Raw genomic sequence first — 27,892 nt, forward strand, 5'->3', positions numbered from 1 at the left:
ACACTATTTTAGCCAAAAATTTGTCTTTTTTGAAAAGAAGTCAAAAGAATATTTTTTTGTGGATTTTATTTCTCACGAGTACACTAGAAGGTCAAGTTTATTTCAAAAGTATTTTCAAGAATTTTTGACTTTTTGTTGAATTACTAATTTTTTTCCATATAGGGTGCATATGTCCCCATAGACCAAAAGTTCCCCTCCGTAAAAACACTTGTTACTTTGTGTAGGATCCCCTCATCTGTATATGTTCTACTCCCTCTGTACCGTGTTATTTGTAGCTGGAGTAACATTCAATGAAGTAATGAATGCTAGTTCTTATTTGATCTTGATCTCTGGATTTTAAGTTTATAACTAGAGTGCTCTGTGGATTGTGATATGTCTTTCTCTTTGGTAGCAACCTGTTATGGGGTTGTTAGGCCTGGCTGTTTAAGCAACAAACATACCTTGTAATGTTTTATCCATTATGCCCTAGTTCTCGGCATTTTTTCTTCCATGTATTTATATATATTTAGGAAATAGTTTAAACTATGGTTAGACTGAGGAAGGGTATTGGTAAGGGCATTCTTGCTGCTTGTCCCGAAGAGTCTGATGGCGATAAATTTGTTCCCAATGATTTTTCTGAGGGCGATTCTTTCCAAGCTTCATTGCTTTTCTAACAGGACTAAGTTTGTAAACTTCATCATAGTTTCTGATTAGTGTACAATCTTTGTCAGTGCCAAAGTGTCTAAAAATACAGTCATAGCTTACTGATAATACAACATTCCTAGATTTTTTTTGTTCAAGCATTTTTTCCTAAATGATTTCATATCTTTCTGAACATGCTCCCCCAAATATTTTTTTATTTTGTCCATGTGCTGTAACTGTAGTTATGTTTTCAGAAACTCTCGAGTAGTTTCTCTGTTTATGTCTCCCTAGACTACTTTGGTCCTAGTATTCTTCCTAGTTCTAGTGTTCTTTTTGTGACCCATAAGTACAGTTCCAGAGTTCAATTTTTTGGTCCCTGCAGCAAGTAAGTGAGGATTTGAACTGTGTTATATTTCCTAACAATTTTAATAAGGTTTTTTCATGATTATCATGGCTATGATCTTAGATTTGGTTTGTGAATCTGATGTGTATTTTCAGCTATGTAATGATCGATACACGGTTGTTTCTTTGAGATGTACACATGCATGAGAGAGATCTGTTTTACTCTGCTAGATGTGTGGTGAATGCAATAGAAGGGGGTGTTTAGCTGTGAATCCTTTGCTTCTTCAGACATGAATCCATGATCTCCTTCAAGCTGGTGTCCCAGATCATGGAGGAATGCTCCCCCCCCCGCGCGCTCTTCTTTTTATGCTGTTTTGGTGTGTCTACCTTTCTCCCCCCTTTTGCTGGTTTTTCTGCCTGGGTTGGAAAACAAGGGGATGAACCTGTTAAATTTCTGTTTGAACTACACATTCCGTTTAAAAGTGGGACATGAAAAGGGTCATACAGGGGATAGGGACAGGGACAGGTGACAGTTGTCACATTCTAGTTGGCTGAAAAATCCGACTGAAACCCAATTGGTTTTCAGCCGGATGTCAATTAGACAGTCCCAAAATTAAATAAAAAGAGGAGCAGTTGTCTATCAGGCCTTTTAACTGTTTATAACTATATACGGATTTCTTTCTCAATTCATTGGGAAAATTTATAGATGCAATAATTCTCAGTGTATAGTACCATGATTTAAATCAACCTACTGTCATCAAACCCACTGATTATATATCAGGAGAGGCATTTATAAGAGGTTCTCCAAAAGAAAGCTTTTATATTAAAATGAACTGGGTGCAAAGAACATGAAAGTAACTTTGGACAATTTTTTTGGCTGAACCGGCTACGCAAGAAGAATCTCTGATTAAAACATGAGTAGCTATCTTGTTGTCAGTGTACACCCGAATCTAAGACTTCTTGTGATAACAAAAGCACAGATCAGCTAATATTACGTCGTGGGAAATTGATGCACTAAGACTGCATCATGTATCGACAATGAGATACAAAGGATCATAAGCATGTATGAGCATTTGATGTTGCAACAACTGAAAGCAACGCTTGATGTGAGCAGAAAATGCGAAGCTGTCTATGCAACACAAAATAGGTGCACTACAGTCATTGAGTCTCCACCGCTACTCCACGAGACTAACACACAGACCAACAGACTAACAGAGCATAGTAGCGGTTATGAACGGAATCTTCACAAGACAAAAAGAAATGACAGGAGGAATGACCTGCCGACCTCCAATCCAAAGCATATAAGGGAACATAACCAAAATTTGAGAGATCATGAGAGGAAGAATGCTTACGAAGAAGATCTTCTCCTTGGCACATGTCCTGGAGCTTGGTAACATCCGACGCCGCTGCATTCACCCCCAAGGAGCTGGCGCCGCTGCTAGTGTGGTTGTGAAAAATCCCGATGCTTCTCCTGTGGGCACCACCCTCTGCCTGCTCGGCCCGCCGCCTCTCTGTTTCCCCCACAACGAGAGCCACGTCCCTGTCTTGCAAGGTGACTGGTGAAGATTGAGGAAGCAGCGAGGTCCTGCAAGAGATGACGGCGACACTAACATTTCCTAGATGGCCTTTCCCATGCTGCTTTCTTCCTCCTCCTCTGCCACTGTCGTCATGGACAGGAGGCGACATTACCTCACCGCTCGGAGCAACCCGTAGATGGAGAACCGCCTCGCATCGTCTCGGTGGATGGTGTCAACCCAGGATGCAGTGGCATGGCGGTATGGCGGAGACGACGTACATACCTTGGTGGCGAGCTGGCCGGCTTCTTCCCTGGCTGACACACTCTCAGCGAGCAGCCTCCTCCTCATTCGTCTGCCCTCCTCCACGGCTACACCTGCCCCACAAGGTTGCACTCGTATACCACCCGGCCATCGGCTGCACGATCTAGGCGGCGAGCAGGTTGTACAAGTGCGGCGTACAGGAGCTGCACGACGGCGACCGAGATGAGCGTCAAACGGCGATGGAGAAGGGTAGGCCATCGTGGCAGATGCGTGTGTTGGCGGGGGACGCGGGCCGGCAGCGGCAGCGATTTTTATGTGAGATGCAAATAGAGAGAGGGGATCAGGAGCGGGAGGGGCACTGAGAGAGGGCGTGGATGTGGAAGGTTGCGTGCCTGGGTCGCGGTTGTTTCCCGATTTATTTTACGGTGTTCATTTAATCGCGCGGAGGAAGGGAAGGGCACGAGCGGACGTGGGTGCCTGCGTGAGTGGGATGAGGTATCGATAGCGTGAGAAGGAGGTCGAACCATCACGACGTTCGATTCACCTTTAATAATAGAGGTGCGTGGGTCGCGGTTGTTTCCTGATTTTTTTTCCGGTGTTCATTTAATCACACGGAGGAAGGGAAGGACAGAGCGGACGTGGGTTCCTGCATGGATGGGATGAGGTATCAATAGCGTGGGAAGGAGGTTGAACCATCACGACGTTCGATTCTTCTTTAATAATAGAGATATGTACTTCATCATGAATAAAGGATAGACTAAAATCATTTTGTTCGATTGTCTTGCTCGATTACATATCTCTCTCATCACATTAGCAATACAGATTAGGCCATCCCTGGCGCTTACGGATGTGTTGTTGCCGCTGATGGCCACATGCAGAACATCACTTGTTTGAACAGGAATGAGAAGTCATCAAAAACAGGATTCAGAAAGGTAAGAAATAGAGAACTGCAACAGAGTGTTCTTGGGTACTGATGGCTCGACATATGACCATGATCGCACGATTGTGTTCACTCGTGCAATGGAGTATCGTGCCAATAGCCATTGCAGGGCAGCTGTTGAAAGGAAGTGAACATAATTGTGCGGTTATGTCGAGCCATCAATACCACGCACCAATACCAAGCTACCGCCGGCGAGCCCCCGGTGCGCTCGTCGTCGCCGCTTGAGAGAGTGTGGGGAGAACGCGAGAGAGAAACAGTATGAAGGAGCGGGCTGCCTGTTTTGTGGGGTCGTCTTACCATGTTGGCGACTGGTCAAAATCGTGCCTAGTCAGCACCTAGACTGGGTCCGCCGAGAGAAGGGATAAATTTTGCCTGGTTTCGTAAGGTACAGTTGGTTGCTGATTTATTTGATCCTGTCATGGGTCAGGTGGGATGTGCAATTGGTTCAGGACGCCAGATGCCGAGGCAATCCTAAACATGCCATGGCCGAGTAGAGTGTGATGACATCTGAGTATGGACATGGGAGAAGAATTGTGTATTCTCAATAAGATCCGCGTACAAAGAAGTCATGAGCATGAGGTATAATGATGGGAGATTTTACGGTGCATTATAATACACCAGAGCACATGTATTATATGGCCGATCTAACGAATGAGAATAATTGGGCCTTTTTAAGCCCAAGGGTATTTCCGACCTAATTTTTTTTACCTTTAATCGGCCCAATTTGGTTCAGGGGTATTATCGTCCTAAATTTTTCGATTAAATTGATTGCATCAATAAAGCACTTCATTATAGAGGTCCCATCATCGTGCGTACTCTTTTGAATTTCGGTTCGAGCGGTTCGTCCTCTCTCCTCCTCTCGAGCCCTAACCTCGGGCGCCCTCGATCGCCGCCGATCGCCTCCGGCGCCCTCGATCGCCCCCGGTGCCCTCGATCGCCGCCGATCGCACTCGCCGTGTCTACCCCTCCTGCTCCTACTCCCCCTCACTCCCTCCATCGCAAGTCACCCCAGTCGGGTCGCGGCGCCAGATCTTCCGACAAGCCGCTAATCCACTCCTTCCCCGAGCGGACGCCACCTTCCCCGACCCGAGAGGCCAGATCATCCTCATCGACGTGCATCAACTTTTTCACGCCGGATCTTCGCTGTAAGTGCCTAGCCATCTCAAATCTTTTCTGGCCCCTTCTGCATATAGAACCAATAGGGGTCGGATTTGATTCGGGTTTAGGATATGTCATGTGAGGTTTAGGGTTTATCGTTTCAGAAAGTTGTGAGGAGATTTCGGTCGGATTTGGTTAGGGTTTAGGATACGTCATCTGAGGATTAGGGTTTATGTTTTCAGAAAGTTGTGATGAGATTACGATTGAAAGGAAGTGTAAGTCGGATGTAGCTACGACATATTGAAGGACTTAGTTAGGATTATGTGGCATGAGAAAGTTGTCAGCAGATTTGGATTCAAAGGAAGTTATTTTGGATTTAGTTAGGAGATACTTTTGAATTGAGTTTTGAGATATTTTGGATTTAGTTAGGAGATAATTATTTTGTATGGAGTTTGGACTTATTTTGGATTTAGTTAGGAGATAATTTGGATTTAGTTAGGACATACTTTTGGATTTTGTTACGAGATAATTTGGATTTAGTTAGGAGATAATTTTGAATGGAGTTTGGAGATAATTGATCTATCAGGGTGGATCTATCAAGGCATTTGAAGGACTCGTGGACTTTGGATTTAGTTAGGAGATCATCAGTTAGAGCTAGTACAATCAATTACAAATTTCTGGATTTAGTCAGGGCATATTTACTTACAGCTTTTGAAGGACTGAGTTAGGTACATGAATCCGATATGAAAAATTAAATCAATTATTTAAGCAGAATAGTGCATAATTTCGGTAACATATGCTATCCATCCGTAACATTGACTATCTGTTTTTGCTGGCAGCATAACGACATGGATGATAAAGTCAACGATGGCAAAAACTTGGGTGATACAGGCAAGGACGACAAGGACATGGGTCATAGAGGCAACAAAGGCAAAGGCATGGACCCCAAAGAAATGGATGGTATGTGCATGGATGATAAGGATAATGAGGATGCAGGCAAGGATGTCATAGACATGGATGATGTACACATACAAGGTAAAGGAATTGATAATAAAGGCATGGCTGGTTCAGACCTGAATTAGTGTATGGAATACTTAGAGATTGTGAAGAAGATGTTCAGAACTGAGGAAGAAGCCTACATGTTCTACGTAGGCTATGCGAGAAAAAAAGGATTTGATGTTAGAAAGGATGATCTGAAGTACAGAGGTCCGGGTCCGAAACAAAATGCATACAGAAGGACATATAAGTGTTGCAAACAAGGATGGCGGGCCCTTAAGCACTTTAACAGAACTGAAAGAAAAAGAACACCGAGGGGTCTTTCTCGGTGTGGGTGTCCTGCTCTTTTTCAGGTTGAGCTACAAGATAGCAGTGGCCTCTGGTTCATCAAGAATTTTGTGGACAAGCATAACCATCTGTTTGTCCCTGCTGACCTGGCTCCGTACTTGTCGGCTCATCGTAGAATGACTGACACACAAAAGGCCGATGTCATCGAGTATGCTGTCGGTGGACTTCGAACACATCAGATTATGAATGTAATGGAGAAGAATGCCGGAGGTCCCGACAAGCTTGGATTTATAGATCGAGATCTATACAACTATGTTTCAGTCCAGAAGAAGCGCAAGATAGAAGGCAGTGACGCTAGATATTTGCTCACCTATATGATTGCACGGAAAAAAGCAGACCCGGAATTCTTTTTCAAATACACAAAAGACAACGAGGGCCATTTGAGGAACATATTCTGTGCTGACTCACAATCCCGCATTGACTATGTTGCCTTTGGTGGTGTCGTGGTGTTCGACAGTACATATCGGTCTAACAAGTACATGCTTCCGTTTGTTCCATTTGTTGGTCTGAACCATCACCGCAGCACAGTTTTGTTTGGGGTCGGTCTAGTGTCAGACGAGACAGTTGCATCATACCAGTGGCTTCTTCATGTATTTTTGGAGGCAATGTCCCAGACGGCACCAATTTCAGCAATCACCGATGGGGACGGTGCAATGGCTAAAGCAATAGCTACTGTCTGGACCGGAACAAATCATCGTTTGTGCACATGGCATATCGAGGAGAATATGGTGATGCACCTCCGCGAGGAAAAGCTGGAGCAATTTAGGGAATTCATTTACCGTCGTTGGGATGTTGATGAGTTTGAGAAAAGATGGGATGCTTATAAGGTTCGGTTCAAAATAAAACCAACGGGTAAGAGGTCGTCATGGGTTAACAGGATGTACGAGCTGCGACACAAATGGGCTGTTGCGTACACAAAGGGTAGATATTTCCTAGGCATGATGATTAATCAGAGGAGTGAGTCTCTCAACTCAAGGCTTCATGTGCACCTGAACAAGAAGATGCAACTTGTTGATTTGTTGCAGCATGTTGAGCACTGTGTATCCATAATGCGTAAGACTGAAGCAGCATTAGACGCAGTAGCAACACATACGATACGCTTCACTAAGCTGAATGCACACCCTCTGGAGATTGCTGCCTCTTATATTTATACAACTATGATGTTTCCAAAGGTAAAGCGTCAGATTGTCGAAGGGATAAATTGGCAGGTCACGGACCGGGTAGCATGTGATGGTTTGGTCGTGTTTGGAGTTTTGCGCAAAGCCCCATATGATAAAGCCCCATATGGCAGGGATGCTAGAGAATTGCAAGGTAAGGAAGGTAAGTATGCTGAGGACTTGCATGCAAAAAAACTGGATGCTGAGGATCCCAATGACTTGGAAGGTAAGGATGCTGAGGACTTGCATGCAAAAAACTTGGATGCTGAGGATCCCAATGACTTGGAAGGCAAGGATGGTGTGGACTTGCATGCCAAAAACCTGGATGCTAAGGATCCTAATCACTTGGAAGGTAAGGACAGTGAGGAGTTGGAGGCAAAAAAGTTGGATGCACAAGGCGTGGATGCTAAGCCTGTGGATTTTATATATCACGTGACTTGTCTGTTTACAGGAGCAAGACTGGATGATGCAGCTTGTAAATGTAAAAAGTTGGAAAGTCATGATTACCCATGCGCACATATATTCTGCGTTCTGGATCATCTTGGTGTACGCACATTTCCAAAAAATTTTGTCAAGAAAAGATGGACAATGCAGGCCAAGCCAGCGTTCCCTTCTTCGAGGACTGCGAATACTCATGTATGGTCTGATCACATGAATAAGTATCATCAACTACGCAACATGGCTAGTGACGCTTTATTCACAGCCACAACTAGCGATTCATAGTCAGAACAGGTGATGGAGTTCCTCCGGAGTATATTGGTTGATGGAGAAAAGACTGATTTGGATGAAGGCCATAAATTGTTTGTTCCTTTGCCGGCATACTTCTCTGCTGCTCGCGAATGCTACACTGATGACGTGGAAAATCCAATCAAAATAGTTCCAAAAGGGAGACCAACTACCGAAGAATCGAACAAGAGGATTAAATCCAGGCGCGAGCGGATGAGAGGGAAAAAAGCAACGAAGTTAGTGCACATGTTTATCTCATTGTTCATTTCCATACATGCTTACAATGTTAATATCTTCTCTCTTTTTCTTCAATTTACTCAGGAACAAATCGAGGAAATCAAAGGTCACAAGGAGGAAGAAGCGAAAAGACAAAGACTCAGAGACAGAAGAAGACACAGATTCAGATATAGAAGAAGAGGAAGATTCAAAAAAAGCAACAAAGTTAGTGCACATGTTAATCTCATTGTTCATTTCCATACATGCTTACCGTGTTAATATGTTCTCCCAGAGAGTGTTCACATGTTTTTCTTCAATTTACGCAGGAAAAAATCAGGGAAATCAAATAGCACAAGGAGGAAGAAGCAAAAAGAAGAGACAGCGTCAGATACAGAAGAAGAGACAGAGGCAGATACAGAAGAAGAGACAGAGGCATATACAAAAGAAGAGGAAGATTCAGGTACAGAAGAAGAGGAAGATTCAGGTACAGAAGAAGAGGAAGATTCAGATGCAGAAGAAGAGGGAGATTCAGATGAGGAAGAAGAGGAAGATTCAGATGTAGAAGATGGTGGGCTGAGGAGGGCTAGAAAGAGACCATTGGAGGTTCCAGAAGAGGATTACGCAAAACCAAACAAGTGGGCATTAGCATAATTATGCGTACTTAAACATGTTTTCGAATGCTGGCTGCAGATTCATCTATTTCATTTTTTGCAGGAAACGCAAGGGCGCACCAAATGTCAATGCTGGGAGGACGAAAAAGAACGATGACAAGGGTGCGCGAGGAAAACCAGTGAAGTTAGTGTTTGTACTTACATGTCCGCTCTAGAAGTCGGGTATTTTCTAGTACTGTGTTGACGTTTCTTAACTTTTCCAGGAAAGACTCTAGTAAGGGCGGTAAAGAACAGGCCAAAGGGGTGATGAAGACAAAAAGGCCTGATAGGAATGTACCACAGGCTGAGCGAATAAGAGCTGTCAAGTTAGCTTCTGTAGCTATGAAGAGAAAATCAGTGAAGTTAGTGTTTTTTCTTTTATAGTGTACTGTACATGCTCAAATCTTTTGCTATCCTATTAACAAACGTTGTTTCATGCAGAAAAGCTAAAGTGAAGTCGAGACATGATGTTTAGATGCACATGGTCAAGCAGAGAAAACAAAAGGATTTCAGGGGTCGAAAAATTGAGAACAAACTAAAGTAGACAGTTTTCCATGCAGTGATCCACCTTGTTTCTCATGTATTAGACCTATTTGATGGACTGCCACTATTTTTCTGAATTCCTCTTTTGATTGGTACACCCTCATTTTATTATGGACGGGTCGACATGGTAGGCTAGTTATGATTTATCAACATCGATGAAACAATGCATTTTTAGTGCAGTTGGTTTTCTGTATTTTTTTCATTTCTTACATAATATATTGCTGAAATTTATTCAAAGTGTAGTCAAATTTCATACTTGAAATATAAAATAGAAACCGAAAATTTATATATATAAGAAAATAGAACGTTAATAGAAACCTCGTTTTCAAATAACATTGAAAATCGTTTATTTTCAAATAGAAAATAAGCATACTGATATTTTAAAAATAGCATGCTCATTTGAAAAAAAACATGTTCAATTGAAAATAAAATATAATGAATATGCTGATTTAAAAATATCATGCTGATTTTAAAAATAGCATGCTGATTTTAAAATTATGCTACTTTTAAAATAACATGCTAATTTCAAAAAGCATGCTAATTTTAAAAACGGTATGGTACTTTTAAAAATATAATGCTCTTTTCAATATGCTACTTTTAAAATAGCATGCTGTTTTTGAAATCAGCATGATATTTTTAAAAAATAGCATGCTTATTTTAAAAATATAATGCTTTCAATATGCTACTTTTAAAATAGCATGCTGATTTCAAAAATAGCATGCTGATTTCGAAAATAGCATGCTGATTTCAAAAATAGCATGTTGATTTCAAAAATATCATGCTGATTTAAAAAAAAATAGCATGCTAATTTCAAAAATAGCATGCTCATTTCAAAAATAGCTTGCTGATTTCAAAAAAAATCATGTTCTTTCGAATATGTTGTTTTTAAAAATAGCATGCTGATTTCAAAATAACAGCCTCATTCTAAAAATACAACACCGTTTTTAAAAATATAACGTTTTTTTTTAAAATATAACGCTGTTTTTAAACTTATTTCATAAAATACATGCTTTTTAAAATATGCTGTTTTGAAAGCAGCGTGCTGATTTTGAAAACAACATATTTTTAATTACGCTTTTCAATAGATAGCATGTTTTTTAGTATATACTGTTTTTCAAATAAAAAAAACATCATTTTGAAAATAGCATGCCATCTCGAAAGTAACAGAAACAGGTCTCGCTCTTTGTTTTGCATTTCATTTTTTTGTGCGACACACATACAAACCGCATTTTCAAAATAACTCGTACTAGCCAACACAAAAACCTCGTTCAAAAATGAAAGTAGTGTCTAATCCATTTGAAACCCGGTTAGATTTGATTCTAAAAATACTAGCATCACTGTGGCAAAAAAGGTAATATAATTGCAGTCCATAAAGATAATTATATCAAGGAGGGTACCAGGGTGCGTTATATATATAGACTTGCATAGCAAGTACATTACGCCACATAGGGTTCATACTACCACCAAGTTACTACCAAGTTCCACTTACTGGACGATCTTCATATCCAGTCGGACCCAAAAGTTATACCACCAAAGTACTAGTTACTACCAAGTACCAATTACTACTAAGTTGCACTTACTGGACCCTAAAGCTGATACTACCAACTTACAGTTACTGGCTAGTACATACAGATTATAAAACTAGCATCAAACTACTGCGGCGGGTCAACGAATCCTCATGCCACTAACCATGTTCACCCTAAGCCCACCTCCACTCCTTTCCATGAACCTGAAGATAGCCATTTGATCTTCTTTCATTCTGGCGCCCTCAATGACTTCTCTCCAGTTCTTCGTCATGATCGCTCGCCCGTCCTTCTTTCCCATCTTGAACAAGACCTTTTTATTACCTTCAAAATGTTCGCTGGTGACACGCACAAGCATGGGCTTTCGCAGATAATCTTTGAGGTAGGCCTGACTGTACTCCTTTGAGAAGCACTGATTGCACAGGGAAATAAATAATGTTACATAAAAAATGAAGTATAATTTGCACAAAAAAATAAGAATGATTTGCACAACCACGCCCGTCCTCCTCTCTGTCTCTACATGATGGCATTTTCACTAGTGAAGTATGATTTGCAAAAAGAAAAGTCCAAGTGTTTACCATCTTGCTCTTCCCTCTGATGACTGCCGAGCGAGTGACGGTGCTGACATAGTATAGTATGGGAGGTTGGCACTGCTTTACTATGGATTTAAGATAGTCCCACCGATCCTCGTTTAGCAATACATGGTTGCCGTAGAAGATGCGATCCTTGATAGTTCCTTTTCTCACATGGTATCCCGGACCTGTATAAAAAAATTAAGATGACAGAGTAGTAAATAATTTCATATGTAAGATCTAGAACATCAGCATTGGGTTAATGATCAATGCCTACTCCAATGATCAAGAAATGAAGGACATAGATAACCCAATCACATCCACCCAGCAATATCTCGTAGAAACATGGGCAAATTGAATATTTGATTTATTTAAAATAACAACTAAACACTGCTCTATGTAAGCTCTAGTTCAGTCAATGTTGATTTGGAAGGTCATTTAGAACCCAAACAGAGTAATTTGTGGTAATCAAGTGTCACTCAAACATCAACTTTCGATATTTCATGGTTCATTTAATATCTGACCAACCAAATAGAACTTTACTCCGTAGTGCCAGGATAGGATCGTGGCCCACATCTCCATCTCCATCAGAACTATCATCAGTGTCATAGTCGCTAGTGTTGGGGAACGTAGCATAAATTCAAAATTTTCCTATGTGTCACCAAGATCTATCTATGGAGTCATCTAGCAACGAGGGAGGAGTGGATCTACATACCCTTGTAGATCGCGCGCGGAAGCGTTCAAGAGAACGGGGTTGATGGAGTCGTACTCGTCGTGATCCAAATCACCGATGATCCTAGCGCCGAACGGACGGCACCTCCGCGTTCAACACACGTATGGAGCAGCGACGTCTCCTCCTTCTTGATCCAGCAAGGGGGGAGGAGAGGTTGATGGAGATCCAACAGCACGACGGCGTGGTGGTGGAAGTAGCGGGATTCCAACAGGGCCTCGCCAAGCGCTGCGGGAGGAGGGAGATGTGTCATGGGAGGGAGAGGGAGGCGCCAGGCCTTAGATATGGTTACCCTCCCTTCCCCCCACTATATATAGGGCCAAGGGAGAGGGGGAGGGCACAACCTTGCCCCTTCCTCCAAGGAAGGGTGCGGCCAAGGGGGGGGAGGAGTCCATCCTCCCCAAGGCACCTCGGAGGTGCCTTCCCCTTTTAGGACTCTCCCTTTTCCTCTACTCTTGGCGCATGGGCCTCTTGGGGCTGGTGCCCTTGGCCCATATAGGCCAAGGCGCACCCCCTACAGCCCATGTGGCCCCCCGGGGCAGGTGGCCCCACCCGGTGGACCCCCGGGACCCTTCCGGTGGTCCCGGTACAATACCGGTGACCCCGAAACTTGTCCCGATGGCCGAAATAGCACTTCCTATATATAATTCTTTACCTCCGGACCATTCCGGAACTCCTCGTGACGTCCGGGATCTCATCCGGGACTCCGAACAACTTTCGGGTTACCGCATACTAATATCTCTATAACCCTAGCGTCACCGAACCTTAAGTGTGTAGACCCTACGGGTTCGGGAGACATGCAGACATGACCGAGATGACTCTCCGGTCAATAACCAACAGCGGGATCTGGATACCCATGTTGGCTCCCACATGTTCCACGATGATCTCATCGGATGAACCACGATGTCAAGGACTTAATCAATCCCGTATACAATTCCCTTTGTCTAGCGGCACGATACTTGCCCGAGATTCGATCGTCGGTATCCCGATACCTTGTTCAATCTCGTTACCGGCAAGTCTCTTTACTCGTTCCGTAACACATCATCCCATGATCAACTCCTTGATCACATTGTGCACATTATGATGATGTCCTACCGAGTGGGCCCAGAGATACCTCTCCGTCACACGGAGTGACAAATCCCAGTCTCGATTCGTGCCAACCCAACAGACACTTTCGGAGATACCTGTAGTGTACCTTTATAGCCACCCAGTTACGTTGTGACGTTTGGCACACCCAAAGCACTCCTACGGTATCCGGGAGTTGCACAATCTCATGGTCTAAGGAAATGATACTTGACATTAGAAATGCTTTAGCATACGAACTACACGATCTTTGAGCTAAGCTTAGGATTGGGTCTTGTCCATCACATCATTCTCCTAATGATGTGATCCCGTTATCAACAACATCTAATGTCCATGGTTAGGAAACCGTAACCATCTATTGATCAACAAGCTAGTCAACTAGAGGCTTACTAGGGACATGGTGTTGTCTATGTATCCACACATGTATCTGAGTTTCCTATCAATACAATTATAGCATGGATAATAAACGATTATCATGAACAAGGAAATATAATAATAACTAATTTATTATTGCCTCTAGGGCATATTTCCAACAGCTAGAGGTGTCGTCATAACCGCTATAGCCGTCACTCCCACGTGAAGTGCCATCTGAAGCATCATCTGAGGTGGTTCGGTGATCACTCTCTTCACTGCTGATGAGGATGGTTTCCCTTGCCATTCAAACCTGTTGCATGCATTGCAATGAACAAATGTTAGTTATTGATATATGAAATCAGCCTTCCATTATGACTTGTTAACACCATATACAATGTGAATAATCTTTTCGCATACTTCTTGCTAAGTACGTAGTTCATGTATAAACATCTACACGAAAAAGCTAGTCGACAACTATTCGCACGACTAGTGGTTAGACTCATAATCATTGGGTAGACATAACCAATTAGGATATTTCAAGGTTACAATTTTGTGAGCTGGACAAGAAAACTTGGTAACCAACCAATTAGTAGCCATGTAAAAATGAACCATGATTGACTGCTCTCAGCGAGCAATACGTGAAACTATAACTGATCTGCCTTTGATCACTGCAAATTTCCTGATGGGCTGTTGTGTGGTACCATCAGGTAATAAATATAAAGTCTTTAAATTATCCAAACAAAACAAATAATGCATTTGCTGCTGTACATAACATTTTTAGAGGTAGCTGTGGAGGTTAATTTTACAATTTCCAGTGAGAATAAGGACATGATAGAATCTCTCAAGCAAGATGACATCATAGTGAAGGCTATGAGAACGAGCAAGGTATGCTGACCAATTGTCACCCTTTTGTATACTTGCTATTTATTTACTCATTACTACCCATACCAACAAGTAAAATCATGATTATGAAGTATAATGTCAGAAAATCTAACAGTGAGGAATTTGTTGCAATGTGTACTACTAGCTCACAGGAAATTTTCATTGACCCCAACAAGCCCATACCATATCTTGGAGATAGGCTGACATAATTCAAGTAAGCAGTAACAACAATCAGCAAAAATATGCACCAACCAAAAATATTACATGTGTGCACATATCATCAAAAACATGCACCAATCAAGAGCAGTCTATACTTGACAAATCCTTCAAAATATGCACTAATCATCATACTACCATCGAGTAATACATGAAACTATAACTGATCCTCATTCCATCATTACAAATTTCCTCATGGACTACTTCTGTGCTCGCCTTTTTAGTTTTTAATAACTAAGCATCAGCAAATACATATACACAGTCTTCAAACTATCCCAACAAACCAAAACATGTGTATGCTCCTGTGAATATACTTTTTCTATATCTAGCAGTGGGGGGCCATTTTCCAGGGGAAAAAGTACTTGATAGCATCTGTCAAGCAAGATGATAGCATAGTGAAGGCTATGTTGACGAGCAAGGTATGCTGGCCAACACCCACCTTTTTCTCTTACTTGCATGAAAGTGTTTACCCATTACTACCCATACAAACAAGTAAAACCATGATTACGCAGTACATTTTCAGATTATCTTGCTGTAAAATTACTTGTTGCAATATGACCTACTAGTTGACAGTAAATCTGCGAATACCCGAAACATGCACACAAGCAAGTGTCAGATTTTAACTTGGGCGATGCTGCTAGATCGCAAAATTAAGGTCAGATCGACATTAGAAGGGCAGGGAAGATCAATCTTACCTGCGAAGTGGTACCAGATGGGGCTGGAGTAGACTTGTTCGAAGCTGGCACCACCGGAGCTTCGGGCGGCGCGACAAGGATTGAGGAGAAGAGGTGCCGTTGTCGGACCTTGCTGTCGACGAAGCGGTGGAGAATCGTGGCCGGAGCAGGGGGAGTGGGTGGCCTCGCGGATCCGGTCGATTTGACGACGACGGGGGCGGCCAAGGTGACGTCTTGGCAAACCCTAGCCGTCGCCCTCCGCGTCGCCTCTCTGTCTCTGCAAAGAATGAAGTGTGGTGGGATTGGGAATGGGGGTGGGGTTGGGGTTGGGGCCATCACTCGCTTTTCTCTCTGCCTCCCACTTCTGCAGGCCCATAAAAGGAACAAAGTGTTGGGCCGGATCAGATGCAGATTTGGCAGCTATACCAATTCTGGCCAAACACAAAAGATCAGCATGACCACAGGTGTTCTTTTAAACAAACCCTAAAAATACACTGCTGTTCATATTGCATGTGGATGAGTCTTTCAATACCAATTGATCTTGAATAATTTTAAGCACATAAAATGGTAAACTATTAGATGCAAGGTTGCAAATATTTGAAAAAATGAATAATTGAATTGTATGCATTTTTATGATTAAATTTAATAAATGTAACATTTTTGCAAAAACTATGATAAATTAAAATATTCATTGGTATTTTAAAAAAAACACGAATGACTACTTATGCCAACCAGAACTTCTTCATGGTTTCGTTTATTCATCTATTCTTTGGCATGCTGGTTGTCATAACGCCTTCTTCGGACCTTCTCTTTGTCCGACAAATTCCTGAGATATTGGGATAGCGCCTTGTGTTTCGCCCTCACACCATGCTTCATTTGGTATCCTTTGGCAACTCCTTCGGCGTGCTCAAGAATACTAACGAAAGCCGGGTCCAGATATTTGCCACAGAACGCGCAACGATATGCCATACGCTTAAGCACGTTGCACTGTCCATTCTGCAATTCTTCAAGGGTTTTCTGAGTGTGTGCATCCATCTCTCCTTCGGAAATGTCCGCATAATCATGAGAATAAGGCTGCAAGTTTAAATTATGTATGATATAAGCTGCACCATTGTTTACAGTACCTAATATTCCCTAAGTTTCATACTGTAGTGCCTATAAATTATTTTTAAAGTAAATATTTATTAACTTTGAAAATTTAAGGAGAAAAAAGAAATATCAAATCCATATGAAAGCATAAATCATATGATGTACTTTAAAAAAAATTGTCAATAAACATGCACAACATTTATGATGTCTGACTTTTAGCATAAAACCAAAACGCACTAAATTGTGGAGTGGATGAACCATTAATTTCTCAAAGATTGATTGAATAAATAATGATCATTACGTACTGATGATCAACATTATATTTAGAGCTAGATTCCATTATGCCAATTCAACAATGTATTGATGGTTTAATGATTAACCTCTAACCTTAAACTTGAAGACAGATCTAGGGTTAAAAAATTAAAATTACCGTAACGGAATTCCAGTCCATGCCGTGCATGTGCTGCTGCTTGTGATCGACGACGGAGTACTGCACCTCGTTGACACGATGCTTCTCTGGGTCGGACACCGAGTAGTCCAAAGCTTTCTCGTGGGGATCCTCATCCATGCGATGGACAACGACGTTGGTGGTTAGCTCCTCAAGTCCACGATCTGTCACGACGGCATCCATGACAGCCCCCCCACGTCCATGGCCCCGCTCTGTCACGACGGCCAATCGACCTCCACGAGTGGATTTCATATCCGGCGGCAGCGAGGCGGGCGTGTGAGCGGCGGCGATAGTTTTAGGGCGTGCCCTAGGGGGAGAGATGCGGGGAGTAATTGGTAGTTACCTACTATAGCGGAAATACTTCGGCGTTGGGCACCTACAATGCAGCCGGCTTATTTAGGCGCTTAATTAGGATCCTGGAAAAAAATCACAATCGTAGGCGCTTGGGGCAGGCGCTAGGAACTGGATTTTGTACATCTACGTGATGCAATCCAAAGTTCATGTCTGGGGTGGATGGGTTGGGGATTGAAAATTGTGTACATAAACCCTAATGCTCAAGACTTGTGAAAACATCAGATCAAATTGTCATCAAGTGATCTAGTATTACTTGGATCAAGACTTTGTGATCATCATGTAGCCACGCCACAAACACGATGGTTCTAGTATTACTTGGATCAACACCTTAGGCAGCAAACTAGTGCATTTCCTTTTTGAGTCACCATCTTCCTTCTTGAAAAGCACATGTACACACTCATGATGTATACCATAACACATCAGAATCTGTTAACGAGCGCTCACAAGCTTAACTAGCTTCAAACGAACCTAGCCAATTAGGGTTTTATGCTACTTAATCTAAATGAGCCGATGATTAATGAGCACGAGTTTAACAAGCAGATATGCCAAACCACACACCAATTAACATAGTTCTACCTTAGTTCAACACTTCCATATATACAAAAGCAAGCACCACTTAGTAGTACTGGTGCACATAGTTCGACCATAAACGTTCACCAACAAAGTATAGAATAGGGTAGTACTTAGCATAGTTACAACCAAAAGAGCATCAGTTCTAGCTGCGAGGGTGCGCACTTCCCTAAAGCCTCAAAGAAGCCTCATCAAGTACTCGGCATACGCGGCGTGCTTCACCCTGAAAGCATAGCCATTCTTGATGCTGCCTTGGGATGTTCCGACTGCATGGTTGATGGTACTTCTCAGGTCGCCTTTCATCAGCTTGTTGCAGTAAGGGCATCCGTAGCCCCCCCTTCTGATTCTTGGCCTGATACGTTTCTCGAGCACACCACTGTTCAGCTCCCTCGCCTTCTGCCTCCTGTAGATCCTCTGGGTTTCTTGGTCACTATCGACGTCGTCACTTAGGACCTACATGTAGTACCAAATGTTGCGTAAGTATATCTAATATGAGAATTCAGCAGGCACAGAGTCTATGAAACATAATGTATTGATGACAGCGTAAAATATATTCAAATGATGTTGAAAAAAATAAATGCATAACTTATTAGTTGGTACATAAGCAACTAAATGGGATAGTACCATATAGTAAAAAATGAAGGATCAATCATACATGTCGAAGAGAGCACTAGCATTGCCACATTTTGCCACACATTTTTCCCAAGCTTGCCTAAGGTTAGTTCATCAAAATGAGAGCCACAAGCTGGCAAGCCTAAGGGAACCTTGCCACACTTTTTGTGTGTATGCCATGTGGGACCCAAGTGTGGCTTGCCTAAGGTGTGGCTGGAACCAAACACTCACTTAAGTTGGTCAAAATTGCCTAACCTTAGGTATGGCAATCTTTGGCAAAGTCACTAACCAAACAGCCTTTAGTGCAACAAAATTCACTTGTTACGTAAAAATGCATGAACTGATGATGTAACATGGCAGAGCAGCATACAGATGTACTAATGCAAAAAAGACTTATAACCTACATGCATGACTAGATAAAATAGCTCGTGAGCTGTATCTATTTAGGGTTAGAATTTTGTGTGTTTATGATGATGGATATTGAAAGTCCACATGTTATCGTCGTGGAAGTTTCCCCTGTTGATCGATACCCCACCCATCAATGTTCCTGAACCATTCAATGTTCTAGGTAAAGTAGTTAATTATTATGAATTCTGACAATAAGTGATCCCAAATGTTGTACTTACAAAAAAGGGTTTTTATCATTTATGCCACCAGTTGTGTCCCACAATTAAGTATCACCACTAGGAATTTCTACTGCTAAAAAAGCCATCACTTCTTTAGACACATGCTCAAAAATGCCACTGCACATCATTATTGTGATATCAAATCTATCTTGACATGCTATAATGGCATCAATAGCTATGGACCAACATGCCAGCTCTCCCTCTATCTCACTACAATAAAGTGTGGGCCCACTTGATCCCAACATCGCTCTTATTTTCCTGTAAAATTATTCGCTTACTTACTCCTCACAAGTGGGGCCATACTTATCATTGTGAGATAGAGAGAACTGAAATGTGGGCCTGGGCTTTTTTTGTCATATTGGATGGTCAACAAGTTTTAAATGAAAATAGCAATGTCTAATGGCATTATTGAGCAAACATCTAACGAAATGATGGCATTTTTTATACATCTAATGGCATTTCTGAGTAAGCATGTCACGAATCGATGGCATTTTTGAGTGGCTGTAACTTCTAAGGGAAAAACTGAGTAGTGGGATACAACTGGTGGCATAAATGATAAAAACCCTACAAAAGAACTAATTAAAACAACTCAAGTAAAACATTGATGATATCCAATTTCTTTCTAAAATAGCCATTGCTTAGAGATAATCAATGTTTAAAATCATTGCCACAGCCACTTATGGAACATTTAAACCAAAAGATCGATCAAGTAAAACCAAACATGTACTCAACATTTTAATACCTTATTTGCCTTGTACTGACCAGAGAAAACCTAGGATATTACAAAATAAATAAATAAATAAAGGGGATAGATGACTAACCTCTTCTTTGTTCTCGTCGGCGACGACCACAGGTGGGGGCAGGGGAGGCAACATCCGCGGCAGACGAACACCCGGCTGAGGCTAAGGAGCCACCACCTGCTCCGGCGGAGGAGCCAGAGGAGCTACCTATTCTGGATTATTAGCAGAATAATTTATATAGGTCAGAAACTGACATATACATGCCTCAATAAATGTAATCTAGCTACACAACTGCGGATCCAGGATTTCATACTTGGGTGTTCAAAAATTTATATTGCAAACTAAAACCACAACAATATTTTTCAAATGGAGGGAGTAATATCTAAAATTTTCATGTGAAAAGATTCTTAGTCCATCGTAATGACAGTACTGACATGAATGACAGAAAATTAAGATTATTTACTTCATGACCATACAATATGACATTTTCATAAACAAGGCATGGTGTTCTTATCCTTAAGTTGCAGAAAATATTTTCACAATCACCTACGTAGGCAATTCAATTCCAAGGTCAAGCTACGTATTAGTATTAGCACAGTCACCAAACCTAGGTGGCTTTATTAGCAAAATAATTTATCTACATCAAAATATTGCCTATACAGGGCTCAACACATGTAACCTAGCTAGTTACCTAACAAATCTACAGAATATTGATATGGAGTCCATCGATCAAAGATAAAAAGAAACCCTGGCCTTCCCCAAAAATAGAGAAAAGGACTGACCAGAGCACACATAGGATTTTACAAAAAACTAAAGGAGATAGATGACTAACGTCGTCTTTGTTGACGTCGCCAGCGACCATAGGCTCGGGCACCAGAGGCGTCACCCGCGGCAGAGGAGACACCTGCTCCGTCTGAGGAGCCCGAGCAGCTACCGGGGCCCACATAAATGGCTGTGCAAGGACAGTTTCATGCCGATCAAGTACCATATATAAGAAATTTCGGCCAAAAAAAATTCGGGTGCAGTACTGTACGTCTGTACCGGTGCTGCTGCTATCAATATTTGGCATCAACACATTTTGGATGCACGAGAACCATGAGATCCGAGTGGTTCGTAGATCTTAAACAAAGATAACCTATACAATGAGGAGCCGACCCCCACACCCATGCCGGGGCAGGTGGTCTCGTTCGTCGTAACTGGCATTTATTGCCTTGCCGACCATCCTGCTATATCACCACCCATATTCTGAGTCCTTATAACATTTACTATCGGTGTTTGACATGCCAATCTTTTTATGGTGTTTGTCCTATGATTAAACTAAACTACTTGAGAAGCAATTTCCATTTGAATAATAAATAGTGAATTTTTTATTTGCTTGGATTTGAGCAGTGATGAGACAATTGAATAAATATGATCATCTAGGTGTGATTATCAATCGCTACGTTCTTACTGAGCTCTTATCTTTTTACTTTTGGCAGTTTGATTGCAAAAGTGTATCAGTTCTTCTAATTGTTTGACTTTGATTGCTATTGTACAACATATATTTGATGTTAGCAGTAAATTTTTAAACCTTTTTGAGGATGATGACTACATATTTGTCGCTCTACGCTTAGGGTCGCCATCGGTGGATCTATGCTGATTGACATACTTATGAATCTGACTCTAGTTATTTCTTCCAGTTAGTTCTGTTTTCTTTCATACTTGTTTTATTCCTTCTGTGATGGCAGTGATGATTTGCAAATATTCAAGCTCAACAGACCAAATCACAGGTTTTCTCTTGGGAGTTAATTTGTATGCCGAATATCTCGCTGAACTGAGCCATCCGATACCTGATTTTATAATCAGTTCATTGTTCTTTTCTCGTGTTCCCTCTTTTCTGCTTCTTTTTGTTGGAAGGATCATGCTCATTTCTTTATCTATAGTTTTGTTTAGTTTTTTTGTTTGTTTTGGTGCACATAGTTGCGATGAGGATAACAAGCTCCCTCTTCTGAAAGAATTGACGACATTGCTGGCAGAATCGAACCAATTAAATATTGCCACCACTGAGCAACTATGTGTCTTGAACAATATTTCTTTGCTGTTATTGATCGTTTGCTTCTTTTAACTTCCAGTTTACTAGATTTGTTTGGATTGTGATTAGGGATTTCGCTTCTGGCGAAGCAGCGAGTTCATGCGCAAGTGAATGAACGAGCAGCGAGTGAATTGCAACAGTCATAAGTAAGGCTCGCCATGTTCCTAAAAAGAGTGACCATCTATCCTTCCCTTCTACTGACACTGAGCGAGCAGCAAGCACAGGCAATAGTTTCCGTAGGGGTGGGGCGCAAGCAAGCGTTTTCAGGCTCCACTAGCTAGCGTACTCTTCTGCTATCAATGAAACCGAAAGAAAAAACTAGTGCCCTTTTGTATAGATAGAGACACAGTACTTTTTCTTTACTTCTTCCATACTAGGAAGAATGGAAGGAAATCCTTAGATAACACCTCTTCCTTATTTGAAGAAATGATATCCGACACCCGTGGAAACTCTCTGGGCGTTGCTATTAAAAAAAAGTGGGTCTATCCGGCGTGACTCACACTTGACCAACCACTTCTAAGAAAATACTTAGGTAGGGTCAATCTCCCTTAGGGGTTTACGCGTCCTAGTCTGAACCATTGGATCGATCAGAAGAAGAAACGCAAAGGAATTGAAAGGTACTGAATGATGTTTTTGTGCACCCTGCCTTTTTTATGCAGCTAGAATGCAATTGATGCCTATGATGATTAGCTTTCCCCGGCCCAATGGTCTTCTGTTTGTTTTTCACCGTTATCCAACACTTGCACCTTGCCTTTTTTATGCGGCTAGAATGCAGTTGATGCCTATGATGATTAGCTTTATGTTGGAATTACCGTCAGATACAGAATGATGATATTTTTGCGGCTTTCTGAGGTTAAATTTGGCTCTGTTTTATTTTCTGGCTGTGTGCTTTGCTCTGTTTTCTCCGTATCGTCTTTTGCTTTTTATGTTGATACAACAGCCACTAATAACCACTGAAGTGGGGATGGTCCTTTGGCTGCAATCTCTGTGTACACCTGATTTGATTCAGCTGTGTCCTTTGCTCTGCCTTTTTTTGCAATGTCTAATTCTCTTGTGTATAAATTTGCCTGTTGCTATGAATAGTTGAATACTGACCGAAGATGCTTTCACATGTTGATATATATGTACCTGAGACCGTGTTTATTGATTTATAGATCTATATATTTATTATGCCATATGGTCTGATAAACTGGGGAAACTGTATGGCAGTGATGATGAATTTAAGGCTTGTTTCTCAAAACATTCGCAGTCGCCGCCTAAGAGCTTTCGCCCAGCCAGGCTTGAGAGCTAATGCTGCTAATTCCTTCCTTGGATGTCTGAGCCTTGTTAACATCCCCATTTTGTCTTTGTTTCAGCTTTATTAGTCTGTTGTCTTCACTGCTTGGTTCTTTGCATAGAAAATGAAGATCAGTTGAAGGCATGTTTACATTTTGAGTTGCTGCCAAAGTGTTTTTGCTAGTGCTGCTACATCGTTCCTTTGAATGGCTGAAACCATAATTTTGTTTAGTGATTGATTTTTTTTGTCGAAACTTAGTGATCAATTATTGAGAAGCAATGGCGCAGCGTGAGAGTGCCTATCAGCAATGTTGAAAAAGCGTCCGTTGCCACCTGAATGAATGACAACGAAAGAAGGGGGAATATGCTTCTTGTTGGAAGACCATCGATCAGATATCCTGCTGTTTGTTTACGTTTTCTGTAGACATTGGTGTGTGCATGAAGACTACCAGAATCCTTGTTTGGTCGAGGATTCTCTTTTTATTTTTGGTTAACATTTCTAATGTATTTGAGTCCTTTCTAATAAAGTTTGCTTTGGCTCAGCATATTGCTCCTGGAGCACTATTTTTCTGAAGCCTGAATTTTATCTGTCAACGTAGTATTTTTGGAAGCAAATGCCAACTGATCCCTGGTGATGTGTTTCCATGAAGTGTAGATTCCCTTGGCTTCCTGTTAACTTGTCAATAGAAAGTGAAATCGATAGATGTTCATTGTGCACCTCCCGCATAAAAATGTTTTTCCAGCGCTTCAGGAAAATAGACCCTGCTGGGCATTGATGACTGGACTTAACGCAAGAGCCATCAATACCCTGCGCCAGTTATTAATATACTAAACCTAGCTAGGTTTGATTTACCTGGTTTTTTGACTTTTCACAGTACAAACCTGGCCAATGAGGTGCTGACACGCCCTGAGCGTGTACGCATTGGCGATTTGCATTTATTCAGGTCTGTTCACTTGAACGGTGGCTATCCTTCGGCCTCTCACCTCGAAGGATCTGGTCATATCCCGTGCCACCGCTTTGCCGTGTCTCCCCTCTGTCGCCGGGTGTTCTTAACCTCGATTCTGTCCAACGCGCCCGCGTTTTGAGTTCATGCACGACGCCTGTGCTCTTAACCTCGATTCTGTCCAACGCGCCCATGTTTTGAGTTCATGCACGACGCCTGTGCTCTTAACCTCGATTCTGTCCAACGCGCCCATGTTTTGAGTTCATGCACGACGCCTGTGCTCTTAACCTCGATTCTGTCCAACGCGCCCGCGTTTTGAGTTCATGCACGACGCCTGTGCTCTTAACCTCGATTCTGTCCAACGCGCCCATGTTTTGAGTTCATGCACGACGCCTGTGCTCTTAACCTCGATTCTGTCCAACGCGCCCATGTTTTGTTTTGAGTTCATGCACGACGCCTGTGCTCTTAACCTCGATTCTGTCCAACGCGCCCGCGTTTTGAATTCATGCACGACGCCTGTGCTCTTAACCTCGATTCTGTCCAACGCGCCCGCGTTTTGAGTTCATGCACGACGCCTGTGCTCTTAACCTCGATTCTGTCCAACGCGCCCATGTTTTGAGTTCATGCACGACGCCTGTGCTCTTAACCTCGATTCTGTCCAACGCGCCCGCGTTTTGAATTCATGCACGACGCCTGTGCTCTTAACCTCGATTCTGTCCAACGCGCCCGCGTTTTGAGTTCATGCACGACGCCTGTGCTCTTAACCTCGATTCTGTCCAACGCGCCCATGTTTTGAGTTCATGCACGACGCCTGTGCTCTTAACCTCGATTCTGTCCAACGCGCCCGCGTTTTGAATTCATGCACGACGCCTGTGCTCTTAACCTCGATTCTGTCCAACGCGCCCGCGTTTTGAGTTCATGCACGACGCCTGTGCTCTTAACCTCGATTCTGTCCAACGCGCCCATGTTTTGAGTTCATGCACGACGCCTGTGCTCTTAACCTCGATTCTGTCCAACGCGCCCGCGTTTTGAATTCATGCACGACGCCTGTGCTCTTAACCTCGATTCTGTCCAACGCGCCCGCGTTTTGAGTTCATGCACGACGCCTGTGCTCTTAACCTCGATTCTGTCCAACGCGCCCATGTTTTGAGTTCATGCACGACGCCTGTGCTCTTAACCTCGATTCTGTCCAACGCGCCCGCGTTTTGAATTCATGCACGACGCCTGTGCTCTTAACCTCGATTCTGTCCAACGCGCCCGCGTTTCGAGTTCATGCACGACGCTTGTGCTCTTAACCTCGATTCTGAGTTCATGCACGACGCATGTGCTGCGCCACGGGCTCCTCAAGCTTGCGCCGTAGCTTCATCACGTGTGTGTGCTAGCTGCTGGGTTCGTCTGTGTCCTACTCTCTCTGTTTTGATTTACTCGTTGTGGTTTTAGTTCAAATTTGAACTAACCATGACGAGTAAATCAGAAGGAGTAACTCCCAACAGCCTCTCCGCCCGGTGCGGCCTCATCCAGCGAGCTCACCGCCCTGGTCTGACATCGTCTGCCTGTTACAGCACCAGTGTTCAGGTTGCACCTCATCCAGCGAGCTCACTGACCCGGTTCTCATGTTCCGACAGCAGTGTCCAGGTCGCCTGCAAGGTGTTCGGTCAATTGACCGGACCGAGCCCAGGTACAACTAATGTGGATAAAGACGCCTGCTTTCTTCGGTACGCAACCAACATAAGGGATGCTGTATTTACATGCTTTCTGTTCCACGGGTGCACTATTTTGCAGACGTGTGCTTTGTTCAATAGTTGGGCTAAAAGTATTTTTTGGTTTCTGTTTGCAGTTGGAGCAAGCAGTTCAGTGGATGGATACCATTTTATGCCCACTGTTTTCGTGGTATTAACAATCATGATGCCAACATGATGTGTACCATATATTTTATGATGCTATTTATGTATTTATGTAACTGGATGATCTTTTTCTTATTTGCAAATCAAAATCAGCCCAGGCGAATTAATATCGATGACTTCCAGGCAAATCAAAATCAGCCCAGGCTATTGTCTTCTGTTTCAGATTGGTGACTGGGTATGTTTAAAAAGAGAATGCCCTAGAAAGATCAGTCATACAAGAGAGTTTGTCAGTTTCAGATCAGTGACATATCTTCAGAGTCATTCATTTATCATCATACAAAAACCATCAAATGAATTCTCTTTACCGGATGCTTTCCAGTTTTCTTAGTGTCAAGTAAAGATTCGATTAGCTGGGTATAATGCATTTCTGATCAACAACCTTGAAACCAAAACGGTTAAAATAGTAAATAGTAAATAAATTTAATTCCACACTTCCGTATTCAACCAAAGTACACCCTGTTCTTTTGCTGCAAGTGCTATTGTTAATTAAAATATCTCCTTAGTATAATGTGGCAGAATCTCAATACACTTGTGGTGGATCCTCTAATCCTGTACCTGCCAAATATATAAATCATTCTATTTATACATAGAGTATCTATGTAGTGCCATCCTAACTAGGGGTGACCATTTTTGTATGATGGATAGTTGAGCTTGGTGAGCGCGGATGGGGAGTGGATGGCATGGAAGAGAAGGTTGCGAGGAAGGAGAATAAGCAGGGGAGCCAGAGCATGAGTAGCGACCTTGCGAATTTGGTGAATGGGTTTCCAGGCTTTGATTATGCGCCAGGCAAGGTTGGTAGTTCTTTACCGGTAGCGGCGGTGGCAGAATGGCGAGGCCGATTTGAACCCGGCTGCCCCTCTCTGTTGGTCTAAACGCTTATTTTTTATCGTTGACAATGAAGTGTTCATAGTCATTTAGATGCAGTGGCGAGCTCATATAGTAGCTTCAGTTCTATCAAATGTACATGTTTAATGTAGCTTCAATGTTTGCCCTTTCTTTATCTTGAGTAGTGATAGTTCAATGCTACACTTGGCAGGTGTCAATGAACATTTTTGATAGCAGAAAAAAGACTAGATGCACACCATGGCACGTGTAGAATCAGATTTCATCATTCGTATCCATCGCTCAACAGGGTCTTCCGAGCTCATGGATGGGTACTGCCACAGAAAACTCGAGTCTAGATGCATGAATGTGCTAGTAGTTTGTTCAGTATACAGTTGAGTAGTTTGTTCAGTATACAGGTGATTGCACATTTTCAGGTATATCTGAACCATGTATGTGACTATAACCTGGCACATAGTTGCTTTGTACATGAGAATGCTTAGCTACTCGGAGCATTTAGAGCCGTAGCCCTGCTACTGTAAAGGCAAACAAGTTCTTATGTTTCAAGCACTAATTGGTGATGGATTATCGTGCAATTATTGGTAGGAATATATTAGCCAACCCTATGAGATAAAAGTCAAGCAATTATTACAGGAATACAGGGTGAGGACTGTGATGCATGCTTCTTTGTTCAATGGCTAGATGCAGAATGTGAGTCACGTTGCTCAAATGTTGAAATTTATTTGAAGCTATATTGGAACTGCAGTTTTGATAGCTGTTGGATCATGACTAACTGTGTCGCTCTTCCTGTCAGCACTTGTGAGATATCTGTTGACGATGCCAAGAAGGTTGTTGCTTTTGATTTCTTGGTGTTCAGTTAAGGAGCTAGAGACATACTCACTTCTTTTTCTTATGGGAAACTAATTGAAACGTCTCTTTGGGATTAACGTGAATATATGGTTTCTACTTTCCTATACTACCACTCACT

At 42.3% G+C, this 27,892-nt stretch overlaps 1 long non-coding RNA gene, 5 other non-coding genes and 1 pseudogene across 7 annotated transcripts; all 7 read left to right on the plus strand.

Annotated features, from left to right (window-relative positions):
* Positions 1–21,059: 21,059 nt before the first annotated feature.
* Positions 21,060–21,141, plus strand: LOC147967529 (small nucleolar RNA Z43; annotated as a pseudogene).
* A 323-nt stretch (positions 21,142–21,464) lies between these two features.
* Positions 21,465–21,551, plus strand: LOC147967530 (small nucleolar RNA U31b). The gene has a single exon (XR_015606930.1). It is a non-coding gene; the product is annotated as a small nucleolar RNA U31b (small nucleolar RNA).
* Positions 21,552–21,607: 56 nt separating this feature from the next.
* On the plus strand, positions 21,608–21,711 carry LOC147967531 (small nucleolar RNA Z107/R87). Its single transcript, XR_015606937.1, has one exon. It is a non-coding gene; the product is annotated as a small nucleolar RNA Z107/R87 (small nucleolar RNA).
* Positions 21,712–21,842: 131 nt separating this feature from the next.
* Positions 21,843–21,938, plus strand: LOC147967532 (small nucleolar RNA R30/Z108). The gene has a single exon (XR_015606919.1). It is a non-coding gene; the product is annotated as a small nucleolar RNA R30/Z108 (small nucleolar RNA).
* Positions 21,939–22,737: 799 nt separating this feature from the next.
* LOC147967533 (small nucleolar RNA snoR77Y) lies at positions 22,738–22,818 on the plus strand. Its single transcript, XR_015605182.1, has one exon. It is a non-coding gene; the product is annotated as a small nucleolar RNA snoR77Y (small nucleolar RNA).
* Positions 22,819–23,162: 344 nt separating this feature from the next.
* On the plus strand, positions 23,163–23,283 carry LOC147967534 (small nucleolar RNA SNORD14). The gene has a single exon (XR_015607010.1). It is a non-coding gene; the product is annotated as a small nucleolar RNA SNORD14 (small nucleolar RNA).
* An 80-nt stretch (positions 23,284–23,363) lies between these two features.
* LOC147967535 (uncharacterized) lies at positions 23,364–27,545 on the plus strand. 2 transcript variants are annotated; one of them, XR_015603808.1, is made up of 4 exons: positions 23,364–24,195; positions 25,754–25,893; positions 26,016–26,873; positions 27,119–27,545. It is a non-coding gene; the product is annotated as an uncharacterized LOC147967535 (long non-coding RNA). The 2 variants fall into 2 exon arrangements; XR_015603807.1 differs by lacking the exon at positions 27,119–27,545 and having other exon boundaries at positions 26,016–27,110.
* Positions 27,546–27,892: the final 347 nt, after the last annotated feature.

The sequence above is a fragment of the Triticum urartu genome, chromosome 5A (assembly GCF_056163025.1).
Source record: "Triticum urartu cultivar PI428250 chromosome 5A, HENAU_Tu73, whole genome shotgun sequence".
NCBI classification, from domain to species: domain Eukaryota; kingdom Viridiplantae; phylum Streptophyta; class Magnoliopsida; order Poales; family Poaceae; genus Triticum; species Triticum urartu.